This window comes from Caretta caretta, chromosome 14 (genome assembly GCF_965140235.1).
Source record: "Caretta caretta isolate rCarCar2 chromosome 14, rCarCar1.hap1, whole genome shotgun sequence".
Taxonomy (NCBI): Eukaryota; Metazoa; Chordata; order Testudines; family Cheloniidae; genus Caretta; species Caretta caretta.
In genome coordinates, this window is record NC_134219.1 from 35,684,099 (window position 1) to 35,704,580 (window position 20,482).

The 20,482-nt window shown below is 49.8% G+C and overlaps 1 pseudogene; it reads right to left on the reverse strand.

The window, feature by feature from the left end:
* Positions 1-15,164: 15,164 nt before the first annotated feature.
* Positions 15,165-20,482, reverse strand: part of LOC125621791 (E3 ubiquitin-protein ligase TRIM21-like) — a 37,606-nt pseudogene continuing 32,288 nt past the window's right edge.

Sequence of the window (20,482 nt, forward strand, 5' to 3'; positions counted from 1 at the left end):
GTCAGAGCCATCTATCCGCCAGCCCCTGCTGAAGGTGCCCTGTCAATCGGGGTGCCCTTTGCAGGGTGTCTGGTGAGTAAGTGTTTGCTTCCCTTCTCCTAGCAGTCTGGGGGGGAAGCAGGAGCCTGGGGCGATGCTCCGGGGACCAGAGAGCTATGGCTCTGGATGAGCTGAGAGACAGCTGTGGCGGGCAGCAGGGGCTGTTGTTCTGTGGGACACATTTCCAGGGTTGGGAAAAGATTCTGGGTGGATGCCTCCTGGGCCGCGTTTTCATCCCCAGAGCAGAGCACAGAAGGGGGGCAGGATTCATCAGCTCCTGCCACCAGGGGGCCCTGGGTGGTGCGGGGGCTGAGGACGGGCGGGCTGCGCTGGCCCTTTAACTCTGTCCATGAAGCCAGGGGGCATTTGCAATTTGAGTTTCCTGAATCAGGCAGCTCAGAGGGTGGCGCTGCTCCTGCTGCCTCCGTGGTTCCAGGTGATTTGGGAGCCCGGGCGGAGCCGCCGCCGCTGCCCAGCGGGGTCTGTGCGGGGAGCGCCCTTCCCCAGCGCCCCCCTGTGCCCAGCCGGGGGGCTTTCTCCGGGGGCTGGAACCAGCCCCTGGGGCAGCCCCGGGCTCTGCCGACACCAGCCCCTGAGCCGGAGCCTGCAGGTGAGGGGAGAGACCCGGGGGAAGGGCCGGGGCCGGGGCCGGGCAGGAAAGTGACTCTGCACCAACGGCCCCACCTCGCCCCAGCTCTGCTCCCGGGGGGGCGGGGGTCTGCGAGTCCCGGAGCTGCCGCCCTCCCTGACCCTGCCCCCCCCCCCCAGCTCTGCCCCCCTGAGCGCCTGCAGGAGCCGAGCCAGCGCCGGGAGAGCGACCGGCCGGGGCCAGGGACCGAGTCTCCCAGCCCGAGGGGACGGAGCAGGAGGGAGACAGGAGCAGAGACTGGCAGGGGCAGCAGGAGCAATCTGGGGAGGGAGGTTCCCGGCTCCCAGCCCTGCCCAGCCCCATTCCCTGCAGCACCCCGGGCAGATTGACTTCCCTGGGGAGAAGCAGGGAGAAGAAAAGCCAGTTCCTGCCTCTGCCTGGTCCCCGCGCTGCTGGGGGGATGCGCTGCCCTGGGGATCGTGTCAGGGGACCCCCCGACCCCCAGAGCGGCTCCTTCGATTCTGCTCTTTTCTAGCATTTGGTAACTTCAGGGACTGTTACTTGCCAGGGTTAAAAAATGGCTTTTGGGGTTTAGTCCTGGTGGGAGTGGGTGGATCGGGGCTGCAATAAGGTGACCAAGGGTTCTTCCAGCACTGCAGAGTCTGGAGCATCTGTCTGCAGAGAAAGCAGCTGGAGGGAATCAAGGTGTGAAATGGACCAAAGCCCCTCCTGAAACTCCCCCCATCGCCCTTCTCGCCCCCACAGGCTGCAGAATAACATTGCCCCCCCCTCCGCCCCCAGGGGGGATAGAGAAGAGCAATGGCAGCAGTGCCGACAGCTCAGGAAAACCATTGTCAGGTGGGGGGGGGGGGTGCGGTCTGGATGTGGAGGGGGAAATAAATACAGGAGAGAAAAATAGGAAATGAAAAATATTCAGTTATGTCTTTTGCTCTTCACCCAAAAATTCAGTATGGAGAAGCCGCAGGGGCACAGCTGGCTCCCAAATAACTGTGTTTACTAAAAAGAACAGGAGTACTTGTGGCACCTTAGAGACTAACCAATTTATTTGAGCATGAGCTTTCCTGAGCTACAGCTCACTTCATCGGGTGCATAAAGTGGAAAATACAGTGAGGATGTTTTTATACACACAGACCATGAAAAAATGGGTGTTTATCACTACAAAGGGTTTTCTCTCCCCCCACCCCACTCTCCTGCTGGTAATAGCTTATCTAAAGTGATCACTCTCCTTACAATGTGTATGATAATCAAGGTGGGCCATTTCCAGCACAAATCCAGGGTTTAACAAGAACGTCTGAGGAACAGTTGGGGGTGGGGGGGGGGGAACAAGTAACTACAGTAGAACCCCAGAGTTATGAACAGTCAGGAATGCAGGTTGTTTGTAACTCTGAAATGTTCACAACTGAACAAAACCTTATGGTTCTTTCAAACGTTTACAACTGAACATTGACTTAAAACAGCTTTGAAATTTTATTATGCAGAAGGAAAATGCTGCTTTCCCTTAATTTTTTTTTAGTATTTATGTTTATACTGCACTGTATTAGTCTTTCTTTCTTTCTTTCTTGTCTCTACTGCTGCCTGATTGTGTACTTCTGGTTCCAAATGAGGTGTGTGGTTGACCGGTCAGTTTGTAACTCTGGTGTTCGTAACTCTGAGGTTCTCCTCTATACACAGACATGCAAGGCTGAGCCAGGTACATACACTGATGCAGGTGGGTGGTTTCTGACAGCAGCTTCTTTAAAACATAGAACACAAAGTGTGTCACCAAAGGGCTCGCAAATTATTTCAAGGGAAACTACCCAATTCTTGCACACTACATACCCCTCCCTCTTCAATTTAAAAGGACATTTAAAAAAAAAAACCCTTACCAATCCATTATTATCAAAAGTACTGTGATTAAATATCCAGCACACTACACACCAGGTACCAAACCCACTGAGATGTTGTTAATTTCCCAATAACAGTGTCTCTGAACCAAATATTAGAAAGGAGTAGATTCAAAGGAGCCACTTTGGGGAATCTTCCGTCCACCCTTCCCCCCCGACACTGTTCCCAGGGCAGTGCATCCCCCCAGCAGCGCAGAGACTAGGCAGAGGCAGGAACTGGCTTTTTCTCTCCCTGCTCCTCACCTTCTCCCAGGAAAGTCAATCTGCCCGGGGTGCAGTGAATGGACCTGGACAGATTGACTTTCCAAGTCAATCTGCTCCATGCTGCTAGGGTCACTTGTAGTAGAAGCAAAGACATGAGGCTCGTTGGTGCTGTCATGAGTCACTGTCTGTGGTTGGGTTGTAGGTGCGACATTTTCAATGGTTGTCACTGGGGTAGAACATCCTGCTGAACTTGTGCTTAGCGGCTGTTTAGGTGTCTTCCTGAGGACATGTTCATTGAAAGTTCCTTGTCCAAAAGTTTAGCTAATTTGTTTTGTACTGGAGTCCATCATTTATTTAACTTCAGGGATCTGCTGTTTTGCTGGTCTAGCTGAATCTCTCTGTCATTTAATATCTGACCTGTTCGTTTCACAACACAGATGTTTAGCATATGCTGTTTTGTTAGATGTTACCTCCCACACTGTAACAAACCCAGGGGACCACAGATTTCCCCTGTATGTTTTTAGTAGCACTGAGGTTTGCTGCAACCTCAGTGTTTTAAGTAACCTCTGATTGCCCTGTTGTGAAGTTAGAAACACAGTGGAATCTTTATCCAGCTCCATTTTAAGTCTGACTTTTGCTTGTAAAGGAATCCAAATAATACTCGATCTTCTTCTAAGTTCAACAGTTCTTGAGAAGTTATTACACTCTCACAACTTGGCTTGGCTCTAGTTATAACCTGAGTGTTACCCTAACTCAAGATCCGTCCATCCACACACAAAATCCTGAACTGGAAAGCAACTCATCATTCTGTAGTACTGAGAGTCATGGGATCTGCCACCAGAAGTCATAGTGACATGCAAAGTGGGAACAGTGCCAGTGTGGACACTATAACTTGCGTGTTATTTCAATGTGGCCACAAGTAGATAACTGGAGTTAGCTCCGCAGTGAAGACAGACCCTCCTCCGTGGACTCCATGTTGTCACCTGCAAGCTGGTTTATCTTAAACCCTCTGGATTACCCTCATGAAGTGGTTCTTTCACTAACCTGCACATTTTGTCTGTGCCCCAGTTTTTTGCTGTTTTGACAGGGTTTGTGCTTGAACCAGTCATCATATCTCTTGTGAGACTGTTTCCCATGACAAAGAACATAGTGTTGGGTTCTACAGAGCCACCCAGATGAATGACATGGAGAGGTACCTGGCCTGGGTTTTCTGCAAGTCCAAGATGGAGGAGAGATGGGGAAGAACTAATAACCTGCATCATAGTAACTCCAAGACCTCACAATATTTGCTTTGTGAGCAGCCTGAGTTTTAACCTGCCAGACATCACTTCCCTGCAGCATGAGGGCCCCTCACATGGGATGGGGATAAAGGGGGAGGCTAAATTCAATTTAATCAACAACAGGAGCATTGGCCATAAGCCTTGATGCAGAGATGGGGAATGGGTAGAGGAGGGGGAGATCTTTGATGTCATCTCCTCTTCAGCTGCTCAGCAGTCAGTTGCTGACACTTTGCCTCTATCTCTTATCCTCTATTTCAGCTTCTGCAGAGAGGACCTTTGCTGAGACAGTTTAGTTACTTTTCTCCATAGTCTCTGTGAAGTTCCCCTCTCCTCCTCCTCCTCCAGTCTCTGCAGAAGCAGCTGGTCTTCCTCTCTCGGGAGCTGATGCACTTTCTCAAATTTTTATTCCATCTTCTCTCTTTTTCTCCTCATTTTGTTCTTTAATAACAAAAATTCACAAAGGACCAAGAATCTCAGTTGCACAGGATCCCCATCCCCACTTCAGACTCATTATGGGTCAGAGAATCCACAGCAATTTGTGTATCTAATGGATTTACAGAGTTACAAAGTATGGGCCAGACTGAGCCCTCAGTCACCCATGCAGTCCCCATGGAGGCTCAAGAACCCCACCCTGCTGTGGTATTTCCATTGCCCTCAGACAGCCTGTGGGGTTAACACCCCACTGAGATGACTGGGAAGCCATTGTTTAAGGCAGCCTGCAGAGCTCAGACCTCCAGTGAAGTATATGCCGAGTTCATATCTCCATTTGAGGAACTGCCCCAGATTGAGGTATCATCAGAGGATGTTTTGGACCAAATTGATAAATTGAACAGTAATAAGTCACCAGGGCCAGATGGGATTCACCCCAGAGTTCTGAAGGAACTCAGATATGAAATTACAGAACTACTAACTGTGGTATGTAACCTATTGCTTAAATCAGCCTCTGTCCCAGATGACTGCTGAAAACACCATGGTGAAAGTTATAAGAGAGGCATCACCATCTTCTCCTCCAACCATTTTGTGGGGAGTAAGGCAAGCACCTAGCTCATTCCTGCAAGAAACGCCTTAGGAACCTAAGCCATCTCCCAAGGCAGGTTCCCATTCCTGAATCGCTAAGCAGAGCTAGGCTCCTTCCTGCAGCCTGGACTTAGGACACATCTGGCTAGTTGGTATCTTCCATTGATTGCTAGGCAGGTCCTTGCTTAGAAAGCTGGTTTTGTTGGATCACAGTTTTAGGTGCCTAGCTTTCCCCACTGATTGTATAGGAACATCTGGCACCTAACTCAGGTTGGTGGATCACAGTGTGGGTCCTGTAACGCTCAGCATCATACCATCTAAGTTCCTTCTTGGGTTTTACCCTAAGACAAATAATTTAGCCCTGGTCTACACTATGGGGTTAGGCTGAATTTGGCTGTGTTAGGTCTATTTTAAAATGGATACGTCCATACAACCAACCCTGTTCCGTCGACTTAAAGGGCTCTCAAAATCAACCTCTGTACTCCTCCCTGGCGAGGGGAGCAGTGCTAAAATCAACCTTGCTGTGTCGAATTTGGGGTAATGTGGACGCAAATTGATGGTATTGGCCTCCGAGAGCTATCCAAGAGTGCTCCAATGTGACCACTCTGGACAGCACTTTGAACTCCGATGCACTAGCCATCTGGGGCCTCCCGCTAACTCAGCTGGCCAAGGCAGAATACTGGCCACATGAAGGTGAAGCACATATGAAAATCTTGTCCCTGGGGACTTTGGCAGAGTTGAGTCATGAGACAGTTGTCCATCCCTGAGACAGCAGCGGGGTCAGAGGCCGGCTTCTAACACCTGAGGGGACAGGAATCCTTACCCAGTGAGGTCACACTCTCAAAATTCTCCCACATGATGACCCTGAAGAGGGCTCTCTGACCTGGATCCATCAGGGCCCATTCTTCTTCCGTGAAATTCTTCCACCTCCTCGAAGGTCACCGGCTCCCCTGCAGCCATTTCCCAGCCCTGTCCCCTGGGAATATGGGATGATCTCCAGTGAAACATGGATGTGATTCTGCAGCCTGTCAAGGTGAGAAGGGCAATGGGGGATGTTTCAGAAGGGGCTTTAATCCAATTAATGTCCTGATTCTCCCCAGGTTCTTTCCCTGCAGACAAATGCTCTAGAGATTCTGCCAGGATGGGAAAATGGTTCAGCCAAGATTTTCAAACACAGCGACCAAAATTTGGGTTTTTAAATCTCCAGTTGCAGTCAGGGCCCACCATGTATCTACTGGGAGCCGTGGACCCTCCACCTGCCTGGCAGGGGGTAGGGTGGGGAACTGAGAACAGCCCTGGCCCGTGTCCCCGCCCCCCGGGCTTCCCGCCCAGGGTGGATGGAAGGTCCGTGGCTCCCTGTGTGGTTCGTACCATAGCTGGGCTGCAGCTCCAGGGCCCATCCCCTGGCTGGAGCTGGATCAGGTAAGAGCCGTCCAGGCAGCTGTAGGGAGCCACGGACCCTTCTGCCCTGGGTGGGGGGCCCACGGGGTGGGGACATGGGCTGGGGCCTGCTCTTGGCCCACCCCACTCCCCCTGGGCAGGTGGACTCATAGACTTTAAGGTCAGAAGGGACCATTATGATCGTCTAGTCTGACCTCCTGCACAATGCAGGCCACAGAATCTCACCCACCCACTCCTGTAACAAACCCCTAACCTATGTCTGAGCTATTGAAGTCCTCAACTCATGGTTTAAAGACTTCAGGATGCAGAGAATCCTCCAGCAAGTGAGCCGTGCCCCACACTGCAGAGGAAGACGAAAAATCCCCAGGGCCTCTGCCAATTTGCCCTGGAGGAAAATTCCTTCCTGACCCCAAATATAGCGATCAGCTAAACCCTGAGTATGTGGGCAAGACTCACCAGCCAGACACCCAGGAAAGAATTCTCTGTAGTAACTCAGATCCCACCCTATCTAGTGTCCCATCACAGGCCATTGGGCATATTTACTGCTAATAGTCTAAGATCAATAAATTTCCAAAATTAGGCTATCCCATCATACCATCCCCTCCATAAACTTATCAAGCTTAGTCTTGAAGCCAGATATGTCTTTTGCCTCCACTGCTCCCCTTGGAAGGCTATTCCAGAACTTCAATCCTCTGATGGTTAGAAACCTTCATCTAATTTCAAGTCTAAACATCCGGATGGCCAGTTTATTATTTTATTTATTGATTTATTTATTATTTAGGTGTAGGGTCTGCGGCTTCTGGCTCGCTGCGGTTTCCGGCTTTGCCAGGGGCAGAGCCTTGGGTAGAAGTCGTGGGGCCACAGAGGGGGTGGGGGCCCTTGCTTCCCCCCCTTTTGGGAAGGGTCCACCACCCCGGTGGCAATGCCATTTGGCTCCCTCTCTCTGGCCCAGTGTGGTCAGGACATTTTTTAGGACTAGAATAAAGTCCAGGGTCCTGGGAAATGATGGGGGTGGCAGCCATGACAGTGAAGCTCACTCCAATGGCCAATTTTTTACCTCAGAGTCTCTATCTTTAAGGACCCCAGAAGGAAGAGGTGGGCGGAATAGACTGTCCCCATTATTTTGTCCACCAATTTGGCCTAATTTCGGACACACTAATTTTAGTTCATTGATTTTTGGTCTCACACTGTCTCGTTTACCAGGCATGATCTTAATGTGGTTCTTGAATTATATCAATAGGCCTTTTTGTTTGGATCAATTCAGTCTTTGGACAGTCTTTCTGTCTCCCTTTCCCATCCCCATTTGTTGTTATAGGCTCTTGTGGGACTATAAACTGTCACTCACTTTTCACGGCTGAGCTCACAATTAGGGTAAATTTGTAGACCCAACATCCCCGATTCTGGGGGACCAGTGAAGAATCCTGCACAGAAGCTAACCCAGGTGCTTCCGAGACCCCCCGCCCCCTCATTCTAAACTTCTAATACCCATGGGGACAGGAATCCTTACTCAGTGAGGTCACAATCTCAGAATTCTCCAGCATGGCGTCCCTGTAGAGGGCTCTCTGACCGGGGTCCAGCAGAGTCCATTCCCCCTTGGTGAAATACACAGCCACCTCCTCAAAAGTCACCGGCTCCTCTGCAGCCATTTCCCTTCCCTGTCTCTTCAGGGGATGTGAGGTCCTGAAGCAAAATGTGGATGTTATTCTGCAGCCTGTCAGGGTGAGAAGAGCGTCTGGGGAGATTTCGGAAGGGGCTTTAGTTGCAGCCCAGTTCCTCCCTGGTTCTTTCCCTGCAGACAGGTGTTCTAGGCTCTGCTGTTCTGGGGAAATGCTAGAGACATGATATTAAAAAACAACAAACTAGTTCAGACCCAATTCCCTGTTCCGATCTCTCAGTAAGAGGACAGAGTTTCAGCACTGGGTTAGCCTGCAACAATGTGGTTCAGTTCTGAGTGTCCAACACTTATTCAAGCACCTGAATATGGATTTAGGTGTCTACATTTCGGCTCCTGCATGTAAAGATCCTGGCTTTCCATCATTTTATTATAGCACAGACCCAGTCCTTCCCTCCAGCACTAAACCCTCAGAGACTTTTTTAAACCCTCTCAGTAACAGAGATTAAATGAAGCCAATGGACCCACTCAGATACTTCATATTAAACACAGGTGTGAGTGTTTGAGGGATGAGATCCTAAATTTCATTGTTTCATGGAGTTTAATGCCAGAAGGGACCATTAGATCATCCAGTCTGACCTTGTGTATGTGATAGGCCCTTAAATATAATCCAGTTACCCTATCCTGACCCCAATAACCTGTATTTGGCTAAAGCATATTTTCTATTAAGTCATCCCGTGTTGATCTGAAGACATCAAGAGATGGAGAGTCCACCACTTCCATTGTTAATTTGTTGCAGTGGTTGATCACCTTCACTATTAAAAATTTATGCCTAATTTCTCATCTGATTTCACCATCTTCAGCTGCCAGCTATTGGCTGATGTTACGCCTTTATCCACTAAACTGAATTTCCCTTTGGCACTCATTATTGTCTCTCGCTAAAGGTCCTTCTAAGTGTAATCAAGTCACATCAGTCTTTCAACAAAACCCAAACTTTTTAAAAAAATGGTAAAATTGTATTTTTCCTTTTTTCCTGGACCCATCTCAAAAACAGGCCAAGTATTTTTTTCATCAAAAATAAAGTCATCATGACCCGATGCAGCCCTCAGGCCAAAAAGTTTGCCCACCCCTGCTCTGGACTAAACATGCCCAGTTTTTTTAACCTTTCCTCATAGATCAAGTTTTCTAAACCTTTGATCATTTTTGTTGCTCTCCTCTGGGCTCCTTCCAATTTGTCCTCATCTTTCTTAAAGTGTATCACCCAGCACTGGACAGAGTACTCCAGCTGAGGCCTCACCAGTGCTAAGTAAAAGGAGACAACGGACATATGACAGTCCTGTTAATACACCCCAGTATGATAGTAACCTTTTTTTTTTTTTTGCAACTGCATTACATTTGTTCATTCATATTCAATTGGGGATCCACTATAACCCCCGGATCCTGTTCAGCAGTACTACTGCCTAGTCAGTTATTCCCCATTTGATAGTTATGTATTTGATTTTTCCTTCTTAAGTGTAGCACTTTACACTTGTGTTTACTAAATTTCGTCTTGTTGATTTCAGGCGAATTCTCTAATTTATCAAGGTGGTTTTGAATTCTAGTTCTGTCCTTCACAGTGCTAGCAACCCCTTCCATTTTGATGTCATCTTCAAATTTCATAAGCGTACTCTCCACTCCATTGTCCAAGTAATTAATGAAAACGTTGAATAGTACTGGACCCAAGACATACCCCTGTGAAACCCCCTAGGTACTTCCTCCCAGTTTGACAGTGAACTATTAATAATTACTCTTTGATTATCCTCTTTCAACCAGTTGTACCCCCAGTTTATCATAATTTAATCTTGACCATATTTCCTCAGTCATGTAAGACAATGTCAAAAATTTATTAAAATCAAGACATATCCCATTCTACAGCTTTCCCCGTATCCATTAGGCCAGTAACCATGTAACAAAGGAAATTAGGTTGGTTTGGTATGATTTGTTCCTGACAAATCCCTATTGGCTCTTCCTGATAAATCTATTATGCTCTAGATGCTGCTAAAATAATTGTTTAATAATTTGTTCCACTAGTTTTGGGGAGCCTGGAACCTCCCTCTGGACTTCTTTCTCTGACTCTTCTTGACTTCTTGACTCTGTGCTACAGTTGTCAGGTGTCCTATTCCCTGAGTGACATGCACTATCTACAGAGGCAGAGTGCAGGGATGTGCACTATTGGGTCATCACTTAAAGAGGGCAGAGTTAAGGTTGCATTGGTGTGTATTTTAACTCTTCATTTGTTGTATTTCAGAGGTTTGAGTTTTGTTGAACTCAAATTTCGGGAAGATGCTGAGGTACAGCTGGTATTCCTGGGGGAATTCTGCACCAAAAATTTAAAAATTCTGTGCACAATATTTTAAAATTCTGCAAAATTCTACATATTTAATTTGTCAAAATAACACTATATAATCAAGCCAATTTCAATTATTTTGGTAATTTATTTCAAAATACCTGTCAGCAGCTATGTCTGTAACAGCACAGATAACAACAAAAACTCCCACAGGAGCAGAGAGTTAAAGAAACCCTCATGACAATCCAGTTCCTGTTTCTCTGCCCCCCACCCCCGATCCCAGACACCCACATCCCCTACCCCCAGAATCCAACCGGAGGCCCACCCCCACCAGTCCAGACACTCTCACCCCTTGCCTCCAAGAGTCCAGGGATCCAGAGGGAGAAACAGGCTGATGCTGGGTCCTGGGTTTCTATGGAGTTTCCTGCATGCCGCCTCCTTCCTTCAGGGTGTGCTGAGAACTTCACCTGCCAGGAAGCCTCCAGCTCCATCCCCCTCCCCCAGGCAGTGTCTTCCCTTTACAAGCTGGGGAGCTGGGCTCTGCCAGGTCCAGTGGCCCCTAGTGGAAGCCAGCACTTCTTCAGCTCATTTCTGCAAGGGAAAAAGGAAATTCTGCGCAGAACATTAATTCTGCTAAAATTTTGTATTGCGCAGTGGTGCAGAATTCCCCCAAGAGTAATCTGCTAAACCTCAATTCTGCATTAATGAATTTTTTTGCCATTTAATTTCTGAGCTTTTTTAACAGAAAGAGAAATGTTTGTTGTAGGAGTTAGTGGTTGTTTAGGCAGCTGTAGTTCTCGTTTCAGAATGCAGTTCATTGCTTCTGTGGCTAGGTAATGACCAAAAAACCTAGCTTTTATGTATCCATTACATATGTATCCATTATGTAGCACTTTTGATAAATAGATCCCAAAGAACTTTACATTATTATCCTCATTTTACAGATGAGAAACTGAGACACAGAGTGGTAAAGTGACTTGCTCAAGGTCATCCAGCAGGCCAGTGGCAGAGCCAGGAATAGTCCCAGTCCAGTTGTCTCGCCATTAGGCCACATGGTTTCTATGTGATTCCTGAGTGCTCCTCCCCCCTCTATACATATTTTATGGTGGAATGGGGATACTTTGAAGTGTTTGCAGTGTGTAGTTGCTGAGAGGGCAGGTGAGAGAAAGCTTAGTTACATTAATTATATGATCATGAGTAAGGCTACAATTTTGTCACAGAGGTCACAGAATCTGTGACTTCCAAAGCCCTCCATGACTTCAGCCCCGGTTGCTGGTAACTGCAGGGTCCTGGTGCCTCCCGCAGACTGCACCCCACGGACTAGCTGTCACACAGGGGAAAGTGCTACTGGACAACACGGAGAAGACTGGGAGCCATGCGATAGCTTGGCAAATAGGGTTCAAGCTCTATGGATCCAGGACTTGGAGGAAATGGTGATGTGAAAAGTGGGGGGTGGGAACTTCAGCTGCAGAGAGACCTGGTCTTTCCTGGACGGCAGAGCAGAGGAGAAGCAGGGGCTGGGGAACCTCAAATACCTTCCCTGGCTGCAGGAAGCCCCCATTGCTGCTGGGGAGTGGGGAGACAGCTGCCAGGCAGCTTCAGAGGAACTATTTGTCTGCCCATCTCCTCTCTGAACCTCACACAATTATCTGCAGCCTTCTGCTGTGAACACAATGCACGCAGGGAGTCAGCCGCTTGCATGCCTAGGGGCGTAGCAATGGCAGTGATGACCTCTTTGCCCAAGAACATGAGCAGACACGGGTAGTGCGCAGAGACATGAAGACAGGAGATAGAGGTGTGGAAAGGATGGTGGCTTCAGGGGCACAGAGGGAGATGGTGAGAGAAGCAGAGACACCAAAGACTTGGTGGGGGATGTAAAGAGAAGTTGCTCCCTTGGAGTCAGCATGGTCTAATGGTTATGGGGCTGGACTAACAATCAGGAGACCTGGATTCTACTCCCAGTTCTATCACTGCCCTGCTGGGTAAGTCAGAAATTGTCAGTGCACAGACTGTAGATTAAAATAGGTTTGGCTTCTTCAGGGACAGGAAACTGTCCAGCGATGTGGCATTTAAGGCCCTTTCAGTGATCATGCACCTGGTTCCAACAGGCAGTTTGTGCTTGGTTTGGGTCCCTCTTAGGTCTCAAAGGAGACCTTTGAGTGCTCTGGGTCATGTTCTCTGGTTTCAGTGTAACTTTGTTGCCCTTGTGGCCAAGATGGAGTCTGCTCTGCAGGCAAGTCTGCTCTAGACAAGAAAAGGTGTGAGCAGGAATGCAGCCATCAAGTCCCTTCCACCCCAGGGCACAGGTGCCAGTTCCAACTTGGCTCGGGGGTGCTCAACCTTCACTCTGCCCATTTCTACAAAGCCCTGCTCCGCCCCCTTCCCACCCAATTCCATCCCCTCCCCCGAGCACATCCTGTCCCTGCTCCTCCCCCTTCCTCACAGCACCTCCTGCATGCTGCAGAACAGCTGATCCACGGTGAGTGGGAGGCACTGGGGGGAGGGAGGGAGAGAGGGATGGGGGGGTTGGCTGCTGGTGGGTGTTAAGCATCTGTTAATTTTTTCCCTTGGGTGTTCCAGCCCTGCTTTGCTGTGATGTACCTGGAGCATAAAGAGTAATAAAGACATGTGGTGCTGGTAGCCTGGTGGTCTGTGCTGGCTGCTTACTTCCCAAAGAAGCCTGCCAGCCAGGGGCTCCAGGAGCTGAAGGGGGAGCCCATTCACAGTCAGATATTTATCAATGAACATCGCCACCATTGTCCTCAGGACAGTTTGTACTGTACATTGTTAGTGACAACACATTGTTATGTCTCCTCAGATACCAACAATTGTTTTGTACATTAACCAGCTTACCCACATATTTTCCCATGCAATAACACAATAACACTGGATAAGAAACCCCAGTAATTACTCACAATTTCAGTGAGAAATAGGAAAAGGAACACCAGTATTTCTGAAGGAAATATTATGGAAAAATAATGCATTTTCAGTTTAATCTTTCTCGATGTGAAAAACTGGGAATAACAAAGAGCTTCACCAGCCTAGGCCACCTAGAGACCAGCAGACTGGATGAAAAGCCAAATGAATCCATCACAAGATAATTTAAAGGTGTTTATTTTCAAATAATCAAAGTAAGTGGAGGGTGCTCTGCCATAAATTTCATATTATGAATAATCTTGAAAACTGAATTATTACATTGAAAATGTTCATACCGTATCAGGTTTAAAACAGAAAGTAGTCCTAGCAATGCCATGTGATGAGCCTCCCCTCATACTCTGCTCAGCCAGCTCTTCAAGAAATTAGTTTCAATCACTGATTTCAAGAAATTTAGACCAATCCATCAGTATTTATACAGAGCATTCCAGAAGGCGGTGGATGGAACCCAGAGCAATTGGGCTGAATTTCCTGGAACAACTTTATTTTCTTTGTGCGCTAAACCACACATGACAACAAAAGCATCACGTGTGACTGAGAAGAAAGGTTTCCCCATTAAGTTTCACTGGATTGCATGGTAAGTATATTTAAGAGCCAGGGTCTTTTTAATACAGTTAAGTTAATTTGTGATTAATCAGTTAAGAAATACAATCCCTTCTCTATTTCTGAATCAATCTACATTTGTTGTGTCCTGATAACCAAGAACACAAAGAGACCAATGAAATCAGCAGTGGACACTGGCAGTACATTGGCTTCAAATAATATTTTTAAAGAGAAACAAATGAGAAAGGATTTGGTAGAAGAGATTTCTATATATAGGAAATTAACATTTGAGGTTGGGGACCATGTTTTGTTCATTTGTGAGAAGGAGAACAAGAAAGGGAGAGTCATATCTTAATTACTGATTATATGTAGCTAGAAAGTTACAAATCACATGAATTAATTTAACAGAAGTTCTAGGAATATCATTATATAATCTTGTGTGAGTTCATTGAAATATTTGGTTAATTAATTCTGTGTCATCATTTTTTCACCTATTACTTTGCAAAGTTGCAGTGTGAGTCCTGCAGGAGGTGGGTGCATGTGCCCTGCCTTCCAGAGGGATCCAGTCAAGACAGTAAGGAGAGAGAGAGAGAGAGCAGCAGCACATGTGTGTACCTGTGATGTTTAGACTCATGTACATTGTAACTAAACAACCCCATCTGAAAAATTTATAATTATTTGGTTAGGATAAATATTTTGCATTTCTTGAAATGAAACTCTTTAAATACAAATGATGCCATTGAGAGAAGTTAATCTTTAATGGAGATTTCAGGGAAGAATCACAAAATAAATGTAAATAATTCTATTTCTAAAAATATGTTTAGATGCTTGTTTTGGAAATACTGTTGAAAAGGATATTAAAATATTCTTGTTACTGTACTGACATTTCCTAAATTGGAACAATTTTTTTTTTAAATTCTTTCTTTTGCTCCATATTTTACGTTGAGATTTCACAGGGGTAGAAATTCTGAGACGAGTGAATGATCCCTCTCCACCACCATCTGCTACACCTGGGCCAGGGGGTGGGGAAAGGTGAGGGGCAGCAAAAACCAGTAGCTGTCTGTCAGTATTTCTTACCAGTATTATCCTATGCTGGGAGCCATGTCACACACTGCACCAGGGGCAGGGGTGTGTGGAGCAAGGAAATGCAGGGGGGGCGGGGGAAATTACCTGGGATCCTTCCCATGAGTGGTGCCTGTACCCAGCCTGCTCACACAGCCCTGGGGCTGGGCTCTCACTCCCCTACCCCTGACCCCGCTAATGAATCCCCACTTCCCACCCCTCCTTCCATCGAGCTGGGACCAGCTCCCCCCACACTGCTGAGTCTGCAGCACAGAGCAGCCCCTGCAGCAGGGCCCCGGTTCTCTCACCTCTGCTCCCATGCTGCCCCCTGTGGCCGTTTCACTCCCCTCCATGGGCAGAGACTCCCCCAGGGCAGGAAATGCCCCAGGCGCTCACTGGCCCCCTCACACACACTGGGCCCCTCTCCTCACCGCTGTCATTTAGACCAGGGGATTGTCCCACATGTGGTCTGTCTCCCCACCCCCTCTAATTACGTCCCTTCCCCTTGTGATCTGGGCTCTTCCCTTCCTGATGCTTCAGGCCCCTCCCCACACCACTGTGCCACCCCTGACATTGCACCCATGCCTCTCTGCCCCTGCAGCCTACTTCCTGTACCCCCTTCTCAGCCTCTCTCCCCTCCCCCAGCTCACAGGCCTGGTGCTGGGAACTGAGAGAGAAGGGGGTGGAGGGGGCAGGCAGATGATGCCCTTTAGACCATCCCTAGGAGAACAGACTTGGGGGCTGGTCAGCGCTGGGAGGGGCCAGTCTCTGCTACAGGTGTCACTGTCAGGGACAGAGATTCCCTCCGGCCTGAGCTGGGACCGGGCAGATGATCAGGGGAGCCGCGTTTTCACCCCCAGTGTTGAGACCAGGACAGAAAAAAGGGCAGAGCGTCCCGGAGAAGGTGCCAGTGAAAGTGAAGAGATGGGACCTGTCAGTCACATTGTAAAAGGAGACCTCACCCGCCTCATAGTCCAGGAAAATCCCCACCCGGCTGGGCCTGATGCTCACTGGGAGGAGGCTCAAGGGATCGGTAAGAGCCTCATATTTCTTACCCCTCAGCCACACAGCCCAGTATCCATCCTCAGGGGAGAGGAAGACCTTCCCCTTCCTGCTCACAGATTCCCTGCAAACCCCAAGAGCCCACTCAGGCTTGTCTCCCACCTCCACCTCCCAGTAACGCTTCCCACCCTTGAACCCCTCAGAACCCAAGACATTGGGGCCTGTATCGAATCTCTCAGGATTGTTGGGCAGATCCTGTCGTTTGTCTCCGAGTCTCACACTTTTCCGATCCTCAGACAGGACGAGGTTGGGATTTGCCGTGTCTGGATCCAGAGTCACGTCCACTGGGGAGAGAGTCACAGAGTCAGAACCGGGGGCAGGGGCTGGTCACTGGGATCAAAGAGAAATTAACCTGCGTCCAGTCTAATCGCTGAGGGGTGGGAGTGTTATTGCCTGAGGGGAGTCAGGGCCTGTCTGCCTGTGAGGAGACAATGAGGGGGAAAGGGCGGTGGGGGGGGAGGGGGGAAGGTGCCAGTGGGCGCGGGGGGGGGCAGGCTGATGCTGTGAGTGGAAAGGGGAGGGGCAGGTGACAGGAACAGAGGGGGTGGAGGGACACAGGGGAGGGGCAGAGGAGAGGAGCAGGCACAAGATGTGATGAAACGGGACTGTTCTTAATGTTTCCTCTGAATATTGTGGGGGTACCTCAGTTTCCCCTATGCAGTTCTTAAGTATCTAGGTGGTGGGATAAAGGTGTATGATCGTTGCAGAGCTCTGGAGGGCAGGTGTGTGCAGGGGTTTGGACACAGAGAATGGCCGACACCCTGTTTCCTGGAAACTGATGGCCTGGGCCCTTCCCCCCTGCAAGGTGAGACCTAAAGGGTTGGAGAACAAAGGAATCAGGTGACCTCCTGGCCCAGGAAAGGGACAAAGCCCAGAGGAGGAGGGGCTGGAGAGAGTTTTCAGTTTGGGGCTGGCTGGGGACATGGAGTGAAGGGCAGACGTGGTTGTCTGGCTCACTGCCCCCCAAAATGGACCCAGCTGAGGGGTCCTGTTCTCTGCACCTACTAGCTCTGTTTTAGACCATGTTCCTGTCGTCTAATAAACCTTCCGTTTTACTGGCTGACTAAGAGTCACGTCTGAGTGCGAAGTTGGGGTGCAGGACCCTCTGGCTTCCCCAGGAGCCCGCCTGGGTGGACTCGCTGTGGGCAGCGCACAGAGAGGCAGAGGATGCTGAATGCTCCGAGATCAGACCCAGGAAGGTGGCAGTTGTGTGAGCTGTGTGTCCTGAAGACAGTCTGCTCACAGAAAGGTGACTTCCCCAGAGTCCTGGCTGGCTTCGTAGGGAGCAGTTCCAGAGCATCACCCGGGGACTCCGGGACACAAGGGCAGTGGGGGGCCAAGGGAAGAAACGGGCACGAGGAGGAGGCGGGGGTGTGTGAAGGGAAGAGCAGGTTCTAGGGTGCTGCAGAGGGTGAGCAGACAGGTGGGCACCTGAGGAAAAGGAGGGGATGGGAGAAGGCACAGGTGACAAGGGGACAAAGAGGGCTGAGGGGTAGGGCAGGTGCCAGAGGGGAATGAGGAGGCAAGGGGTGGGGCAGACCCCAGGGGGCAATAAGGGAGCAAGGGAAAGGTCAGTTATCAAGGGGGAGAGGGGCATGAGGGGTGGGTGCCAGGAAGACAGAGGTGGAGCGGGGGAAGGGGTAGGCATCAAAAGGGATGGGGAGGGTTGAGCAGAGGGGCAGATGCAAGGAGGGGAGAGAGGAGAGGGCGGGCACCAGGGGGCATGGTGGGAGTGGGGGAACAGGTGAGCACAGGGGGGTAGAAAGTGGGATATGGAGAAGGGCCGGCTCTAGAGGGGCAGAGAGGTGTGGAGATGTGGGCACCAGTGGGGCAGAGATGGGATGAGGGGAAGGGCTTGGACCAGGGGACCCAAAGGGGGGCAAGGGAAGGGGCTTGCACCAGGCAGGCAGAGGGGGTGCCCAGGATGTGGTTCCAGGGGGTGGCAGGAGGCTGGCCCCTTCCTAAATGAAGAACCAAGGAGAAAGGCTCAGGATCATGACAGGCTCAGAGCTCAGCCATGCCCAGGCCCAAGGGCATAGATGCCAACTTCCTCTGTTCCTGGGGGGTGCCTGACCCCCGCTCCACCCCAGGCCCTGCCCCCACTCCACCCTTTCCCCCAAGCTCTCACCCCTGCCCTGCCTCTTCCTGCCCCCAGTCCGCCCCCTCTGCCCACCTCTTCCCACCCCTGCTCCTCCTCCTCCTCCCACCCAGCACCTCCTGCACACCACCAGCTGAACAGCTGATCACGGTGGGTGGGAGGGGCTGGGGAGAAGGGGTAGACGCTAATCCGTGGGGCTGCCGATGGGTGCTGAGCACCCTCTATTTTTTCCCCATGGGTGCTCCAGCCCCGGAGCACTTATGGAGTCGGTGCATATGCCCCAGGAGGCTCATCTTGGTGCGTGGGCGGGAGGGACAAGGGGCTCAGGTCACACGAGAATATTCTGGAGCAGTGAGGGATCCTGTGGGGGGCAGTTGATGCTGCTGCCACTTGCTCACAGTCCCGTGTTCCTGGCACTACTTCAGGTGCCACTTTTAATGCCCCCACCATGATGGGCAGCCCAGTGTGATGGATGGGATGGGGAGCAGCAGGCCCCCCTCTAAGGCAACAGCTGTAACTCCTCCTTAGCAGTATCCCAAGAGAATAACAATGTTATTGAGGGTTCCACTTCACCACTTTCATGCATAGAACCAAGGCACTTCCCAGAAAGAGAAACCGCACTCAGAACGGTGACATCTGCTGAATTGGACAGGGGAGCATCAAACCACCCAATCCCTGAACACAAGGGCATGCCCGGAGGAGGGTTCTGAAGGGAAGCAAATCTTAATGTGCACATCCCGGGCAGCACGTTCACAGCTCCAGCATGTGTAGTGGCATACTCCCACCATTGCACTCCAGTGCAAATCCTTCACTATGACCTCAGGCGTTCCTCCGCGCCAATATCCCGTCTCCCTCCTTCCCGCCTCAGTTACACGGATGAAGGGGAAGGCAAAAGGAGAACTGGTTAAATAAAAAGCTAACTCTTTTTTTGTTGTTTCCTTCTTTCAAAAGTTTTCAGTGAAAACATGAACAACTTTTTCTCAGGTTTTGTTTAACTGAAAAAACAAAAAATCTGGTAAAAATGAAAAAAATCAAGTGACACTCAGAATAGACCCAGGCTCCAAGTCACTTATTTCTCCTGCACTGGGAAGCCAACCTGCAATGCTCTGCGATCTGCTATCGCCTGGCAGGGGGACGACACTCACGGCAGAACAGGACATTGGTGTTGGAAGAAGGGGCGTAGCATTTTTGACCAGCTGTAGTGAAAAGTCTCAGAGCTGGACCATTTAGCTGGGGTGGCTCCTCCCCGGACCCCTCTGTGGTGTCTGGGGTTCTCCTCAGGCCAGGGGAAAGGAGAGGGGACAGGCAGGGGTGACCCTTGGCTCAGGCTAGCTGGCACTGGCCTCTCACATCCTGTCTCCAGGGGCAGGCAGGGGCTGCTAGGAAAGCGGAACTGCTGCAGTCAGCTGGTGTTGTAGGCAGGAGTCTGAGCAGCCTGTTTATTCCAGTACTGCAGGCAGCTGCCACAGGCTGCTGCTCATTCTTGCTGGGAGTGCCAGGCCTGGGACAATGCCCCCAGCTGTTCCATCTGCTCCACTCCTGACAGCCACTTATATGGCACATGTTGGTGACTTTGAGATGTCTTGTCAATGCTGAATATGGCAACCGTTACAGCTTCTATAGGAGGCAGTAGTGGCCAGTGCCTGGGGCAACAAACTAGGAGACCTTAGTTCTGTTCCTGGCTCTGGTCTGACCTTGGGCAAGTCTTTGTGCCTCAGTTTCCCCTCTGGAACGTGGGACAATGAAAACTTCCTCCTTGTAAAGCACTTTGCAAGTTGTGGCTGAATAACTCCATATAAGAGCCAAGTGTTGTTCCCTTTCTGAATTATATGTAATGCTAACAGTTCACAGCCCCTGGGGACCGAGCAGTGATTGGATTTTTACCAGCAATGCAGATGTGCTGGAACTAGAGGTGCTGGGGGTGTGGCAGGAACCCCTGGCTTGAAGTGGTTTCCATCATATACAGGGTGTATAGTTTGGTTCAATGACTCTGAGCACCCCCACTGTACAAATTGTTCCAATGTCACTGCAGGAGTTGGTACATTTACTTCACAGGCTTTTTCAGTGTTAAATTATCAAAGGCAGAGTCCCTGAATGTAAGTGCCCCTTTTCCATAGGGGGCCCAGTATTAACGTATTGGCCTCTATGTATCATAGCACTTTTAGTACCTTTGGCTGGAAGAGCCCAGAGGAACCTGGCACTTGGATTTAGGAATGGGGAAACATGGGTGCTTTTCAGGTTGCAGATAGGAAAACCTACAGAGCCCCTGCTGCATTAGTGTTAACTTACCTGTGAATTTCCTCAGCACTTCCATCATGCTGGGGACTCTGTATGCATCCTTCAGTTCAGCAGCACTGACCTCTGGTCCCTGCAGCCTCACCTGCTCACTCCTAAGGAGAACACAGTCCAGT